The 7,181-nt window shown below is 37.7% G+C and overlaps 1 pseudogene; it reads right to left on the bottom strand.

Annotated features, from left to right (window-relative positions):
• Positions 1-759: 759 nt before the first annotated feature.
• LOC116115034 lies at positions 760-2,753 on the bottom strand (annotated as a pseudogene).
• Between the last annotated feature and the right edge of the window lie 4,428 nt (positions 2,754-7,181).

Genomic DNA, 7,181 nt, shown 5'->3' with positions numbered 1-7,181 from the left:
TTCCACATCCATTACAATCCAAACCCACGTAGGGATTAGCAAAAATCATAAGAATCTATTAATATGTTTATTTGTTATTATTGTTGTGCACAGTACATAAAGAAAAGGGGAGGAGGGAAAAGACGGAGAAGAAAGGAAAGAAAGAGAAGGGAAAAGACGGAGAAGAAGAGTAAAAAAAGGAGAAGGGGAGGAGGGAAAAGACGGAGAAAAAGAAAGAAGAGAAGGGAGAGATGAAGAAGAAGATAAGAGAGAGGAGAAAAATGAAGTAAATAAATAGGATAAAAAATTAGGGATTTATCGATCAATTTAAAATTAATAGATATAAAATTATTATATTATCTTTAATTAAATATATTTTATTAACAGATTTAGATAGAAAGTAAGTAATTATCATTTTTAAATATTTTAGATATCAAATTATCTTTATGGCAAACTATGAATGGGTGCATGCCCTGAGCTACCATAAAAGTAATCATGGAATCGAGTGAGTAGAATGATAAATAAATCTTTATAATGTACAGAGAACCTCATCCTACTCCAGACTAGGATGAAATAAGGCAGTTATGTAAGACAGTACGATAAATATAGCAATTCCAAGAGCTTACTACTGTTACAGGCTAGGCCTATGATACCGGCGGGGTACGGCCCGCCCTTAAAATGTTCAAACTTTTATGTTAATTGGGCAGGATCACATCTGAAAGTGGGAAAACCAATCTAGAGACCTTAAGCAATGATAAGAGGGTATGATTGCACCCCAATTTGAACACCTCGCAAATGAATACATTCATATCAGAGAAAACGAAGATGAAGTAACATAACTGTCACCAGAATATGATATCTGCAGCATTTGTGAAAAAATAAATTATCCCATTTGATTACTCAAAAAGTTATATTAAGATTCTAAACTGAAATATTCTGGCCTATTTGAGGTGAAAATGAATTACATTCGTGATCATCCTGCCTAACATTCAGTAGCTCATCCTTACAGTAAGGACATAGGCTGGTACAGGAAATATACACTCTTGTAAGGGAAAAACAGAGAAGCACGCCTGGATTATAAGGTTCCATAAAAAGGATGTAGAAGGGCATCACCGCCTAAAAGCATTGCCTTCACTAGCCTCAGACCGGCCTTGTGAATAATATGTTCGGCGACGTACCCTCTCCTCTATGGTTGAGCTTCCCCCCTTCTCAGCACATACCACACTTTTTGAGCAGCATCCAAGAAGTTTTGCCATTAGATATCCATCCGGGTAGCTTCCCTTGCATCATTTTCCTCAGCTTTCCTCAATCTTTCCATCTATGTTCTTCATGCAATTCAGATTCTCTTGCATCTCACGCAACCTAGCAGCCAGCTCTTCTTCAGAAAGCTTAGGAGCAACATTACGGCGTTTATGGTGTGATTGTAATTCACTCCTATTTGCAGCAGCAGAAGAACCATAGGGACTTGGTTCGTAAGAACTTCTGTTTTCCCTTCCCTTTTTGTCAGCCTCCAAATTTGTCCGACCATCAGAAGAATATCTTTCATGCTTTGACTTATCATGATTCCTCCTCACAGAATCTCGTCATCATTTCTTCTGGTTCTTGGTTCTGGAAGGTCACTGGGTGACTGTTCTCTGTATCTTGAGTCTTTGTAACGATTCTTCCCATTACTTCTCTTCATTTAATCCATCTCCCGAATCCACTCGTTTGCGTGATGATTCTTCTCATTACTTCTCCTTTCACTTAATTCATCTCTCGAATCCACTCGTTTGGTGTAGGTGGTCCGCATGGTTTGAGCTCTTGGGACTCCTACTTTTCCCGGTCTTCCCCTTCTGAAAAGTTGAATCCTCAGAATCAGATTGGTGTCCGGAGTGAATGCTTGAACTTTGAACTGAACGATGCTTTCTCTTATGTTTTTTCTTGTCACGAGGCTTATCCTTGTGTTTTGTCTCTTCCACCTACCAAAAATAGACAGCAAAAGATCAGCATAGTATTGGGCTAGTTTTTTCAGTTGAATTCTTGTCTGCAACAAAATAATGAGAACACGCTAATAATTACAACTACAACACAGTAGAAGTAAACACATCAAATAGTAATTTGAGAAGTAAAAGCATAGAGATTGAAAGAACATACAGATTTACGTATGAGGGCCATCTTGACAGGATTGTTCTTGACACGGGCAAGTGCTTCTTGTTCACGCTGGCGAATCAAAAGCAAAGGATCGGAATGAAGTTTACGCCAGGCATCACCAGCAGAGTGAGGTTTATATCCTCAAAAAAGCACCTGGAGCAGACGACTGCTGCTTCGCCGTGGCAGAGGAGGAGGTGTAGAGGGTTGTTCAAGAGCCTTGAATCCACTCCCACTTCCACTCGCCCTCCCTCCATCACTTTCCCAACCGCTAAACCGAATCATAAAGAAATCCAAACCGCTCTGCCTCCTGTAAATAAGAATAAAATTCATTAATTCTACAAACAAAAAAACCCTAAGCCAAAACACAAATTAACTGAAAGAAAATAATTTGGATATAATCATTGTTCAACAACTAAAAACCTAACCTAACCCTAATCCGAATCCTACCTCTAACCAATTATAAAAAAGAGAATAACTGGATAAGAAACGTACGGAACGAGCCAGCTGTTCTTGAAGAAGGCGAAACTCACTGGTTCTCTCTCTTCTTGGATCTGCTTACGCAATTCGTCTAATTTCTTCTCTCCGCATCGTGCTTCGCTCGCTTTCCACACGTTCTCTATGTTTCTAAGCTTCCCGTGTGCCATCCCTTCTTATCAGAAACTAACGCCATCTTCTCTTGTTCTATGAATTATCAATCCGATCGAAGAATGATTGATTTCAAGTTTAATTTTTTTTTCTTTCTTTTCTTTTCCCAAAGCTCCGTCAAGACTCAAATTTCAACCCCCTTCTTCGTCTTTCAAGGTGGCACTTGCTTTATAATTATAATATGTCTCTAATTTCTGATAATTTCACATTTTCCAACTACTTTATTTTTTTGCATTATCACCGCATTATTATTTTTTTTGTTCAAATTGGAAATTAAAATTTTTTTTTTTGCTTTATCCGAAAAATAAAAAAATATATATAGCTGTATTTTATATAAAATCAATATTTACACATAGTAAAATAAGATAACAAATAATATAAAATAATTGAATTAGTGTGTGTCATCGTACGAATTGTAAGATAACATTATCATTTGATAATCAAGTGCATTACCATTTCCTATTGTTCGTGGCATTGAAGATTAGGTGGACTGGCTAGCATTGTGTCCGAATACCTCAGTTATTAAAAAAAAAAAAAAAAAAAATTCCTTCAAATTTCTTGTGAATAATTTAATTATTATTTGCACAAAAAGAAAGTTGATATCAAATATTGTACACTCATATGTTAAATATGCAATAATAGGCCACAAAATTTGCAGGCCTTACAATATTTGAAGAACAAATCAATCAATCTTGCCTGGTCATTCACTCTATGGCCTGATTTAACTGTAAAGGAATATGAAATTTTGATTACTTTCCCCTCCACCTCACCTCCTTCTCCAGAGGAAGAAATTTTCAAAAATAAAAAAGCCTCAAGTCTTATCATATGAACAGCACTGAGTGATGAATTCTTGTTTTCTTCTTCCTGTAATTTAGCAGGAACCTCTTATGCAGTTGCATGAACTCGCCTCTTAAGCTGCACTCTTCTACCTGCAAGAAATATATGCAATTCAGATAAGATTTACAATGAAAAGTGATTTTGGTATGTTTTTCAAGAAGGAACTTGATAGGAGACAGACAAACTTGTTTGAAATACAACCTGATATGCATGTGTCTTAGACAATAGACCTCCACATTCTTCAATAAGAGCTCTTCCCCACCAGTCACCTTAGCTAGTTCTGACATCAAAATCACTACTTCCGCCTGCATCGACAAGCATAATTCAGCTTTCAGAAAAGGTTAATCATGTTTCGACTTGTTTAGACATAACAAATCTACATCATGTGGAGAAGAGGGAGATGAAGAAGCAATTGATTCTAGTTTGCCTACTCAAAAAGTGAATATCAACCACGTTCAAAGTGAAGTACAACATTATGCATTTTTTTTTTTTTTTTTTTTTTTTTTTTTGGTTCAACAATGATTTACTCTGAACTTAGGTAAATCTTCATTTCTCTCCCAAGATTATCCAAGGAAAGTTTCAATCATATCCACCTTTGGCATATAGCTTTGAACATGAGAATTATAGTTTCCATCAACTTCACAGAAGAGTTGAGTGCCTCCCCCACCTCTCTAACATCAGCCTGCCATGTCACATATCCCATTGTCAGTAAAGTGTAGAGAGCACCAAAGTCAAAGCAATATAAGAAAAAAAAAAAAAAAAAAAAAAGGACATTTCTTCAATTATAGAGGCAATGGACAAAAAATATACCTAATATTCCCCCGATTGGAAGTTGAAGTGAGGCATTCACCAAAGTTTAATTTCTTCTGACAAAGAATTCGAATAATCACCTTCCAAAGCACCCATTCGTCCAGATATGGCATCTGAATTTGGTTGCAGAAAAGTAATGTAAATTCTCAGGTTTTACATGCATAAAAGCCATGAACTACTGTATACCTCTTTTACTGATTGAATACTTTTTAATTATTCCAAGGACCAATCTAACTTTCAAGATGGAGTTTCAAGACATTACTTTTTAATTTGGTTTAGAAGAAGAACATCAGAGAATTTGAGTAAACTAAATGCAAATATAAAAACATAAAAGAAGAAAATTTGTGTCAATAACAAAAGAAACTTGGCTAAATTAAACAGTAGTATATATGCAAGTGCAACTTACAGATTACAACTATAAAATCGAAGATAAGTAACATCAGCCCTCATCTTTAAGAAATGGTTAGAAATGTCAATGTTGATTTGAGAGATATGATCAACATAAAGTCATTCATCAAGCTAGCAGCAGCTTTACTGAGCTTCAAGAATGTTGATAACATTTGTTTCTCCGCAGAATCCCTAGTTCAATGCGTTTCCTTTCACCGAATATACATTTCCTCTATTTTAACCCCACAACAGTAAAGTGTTCGCTACAAGGAAACAAATTGCAACATTTCATCAACCACAAATAAGTTCAATTAACAAAAGGACATTCATATTCAATTTTAACACTAACCTCGGTTTCTCTTCTCTGAGCTTGCATAAAGACCTCAGCCTAGCATTAGCAAACCTCCACTGCAGATAATGATTGTGAAGCAATTTGAGAGAATGTATGTCTTCCTGATGGCTCGAAACTTTCTTCCCCTTCCTGGCTTCAGTCCCCGCCTTTGTTTGCGGTGGCGCAACCGGAGGCAAAGAAAAGCCCCCAAGTTTCCCGAGTTAGTATAAGACCTCGATAAGCTGGTGTGCCTTTTCACTTCCTTCACAGAGCAGTAGATATAGGAAGATTAAGCGAATAATTAACTCTGTTGATGTTCTGCGCCAGTATCGATTCGAAACTGTGGCAACATATCGGACTCTGATAATTGTGAAGAGTTATCATCAGAAGCGATTGATGACGTGTCTTCTTGAGATGATAAGGACTGTAAAGCTTTGTAGCGCCGTAGCACCGCTGCTGCTGGTCCGTTGGAGTGAGTCTAGGTCTTGTCGATGATTGTAAAGATGAGATCAACAGTAGGAGTATCTGGTCTCAGGGAGTTACCAGATCTCCTTGATGCGGATGTTGATGTCTAACAGACCGTTGGAATTGAAACGGCGACTCCAAGCTCCGAGCGGTTTCGATGGGACGGTGATTCTCGGCGGAAGATGTGCCTTCCCCGTGACTATTATCTTGATGCCGTCTATGTCTCTGCTGCTGATGTAGTTTGTGATTCGGCGACGATGAAGATGAAGATGAAGATGCAACGGGAGACATGAACCTGGAACTGACCCTCTGACTCTGGGACGGCGTGAGTTGGGGGAGGAGGAGGAGGAGGAGCCACGGCCCCGCAGGTAGTGGCAGTGGAGTTGGTAGTAGTAGTTGAGGCAGCCTGCTCAACTGTAGCGACATAACTTGGCTCATGATTGATCCGTTTCTTCGATTAACAAAATGAAATCAAAATCGTATCTGGAGGATGATACGAACAGGATAGGAAAGGTCCGTGGCTGCGATTGGGAATGGGAATGTGTAGGACTTGGACGGAGGAGACAGAGAGCTAAGCTCACTGTTTTCTTGTAAAGAATCAGGGGGAAAAAACTAGCCGTTGAGGGAGGATCAAGTGGTAACGGTTCTATTATTTTCAAATGAAGGTTTTAGTTGGAATCTTTTACCCGTATTCTTTAATGGTAGACCCGTCATGTCATATTCCTTTTGAAATGCTATTTAAGATTATTACCCGAACCGATTGGACTTGTCTTTGGTAAAGGAAGGTCAAAAAGATGAAAAGGGTTTAATACTTTCACCTAGGACTTATAATTGTGTCCACGGGAAAAACACAGGACCTTCTCGTTTTTAATTCTCGTTTTGGCTTCCTCACCAATTTTTTTTTTTTTTAATTTATAATCGAGATGTCCAATAGGGGTGTTAAACGAGCGTCGAGTCGAGTATCACCCTAAAACGTCTGACTCGATTAAACATTAGACGAGTTCGAGCAGTCACGAGTAGACCGAGTCAGGAAAATTCGGCTCATGACTTGGCTCGTTTAACACGAGCTCAATTGGCTCGATTACAGCTCGTTTGAACCTTTTTTAATATAACCTGCAAATCTTGTTTTACACAACCAGATCCATTTTTAATAAATTTGCATTTAAATCACATAAATCACATCCAAATCACACATAAACAAGTATTAACACAACATTATACAATCTAAGGAAAAAAAAAAAAACCACAGATGTCCATCAAATATCATCAAAACGACATAGAACTCAAACTTCTGAAAGTTGATCTCCAATGGTTCCTGTGTTTGTGGGTGGTTTGGTGTGGTAATCAGAAATTGTTTTTGGGGTTCTTGTTTTTTTAGGGTTCTTGATTGAGGGAGAACGAATTTATGCGATTTGATTTTGGGTTAATTGGGGTTTATTTGGTTAAGGTATTTGTGATTTTTTAAACCTTTTAGTTTTTTACATGTCAAATTACAAGAAAACCCAAAAACTTGTGTTATGCACAAAAAAACCCTAAACGAGCCACTATTGGCTCGCGAGCCAAGTCAGGGTAGACTCGAACTCGGTTTGGTAACTTA

This window comes from Pistacia vera, unplaced genomic scaffold (genome assembly GCF_008641045.1).
Source record: "Pistacia vera cultivar Batoury unplaced genomic scaffold, PisVer_v2 Contig73, whole genome shotgun sequence".
Lineage (NCBI taxonomy): Eukaryota > Viridiplantae > Streptophyta > Magnoliopsida > Sapindales > Anacardiaceae > Pistacia > Pistacia vera.
The sequence above is the reverse complement of the archived record's forward strand: the minus strand, read 5'-3'. Positions and strand labels throughout refer to the sequence as shown.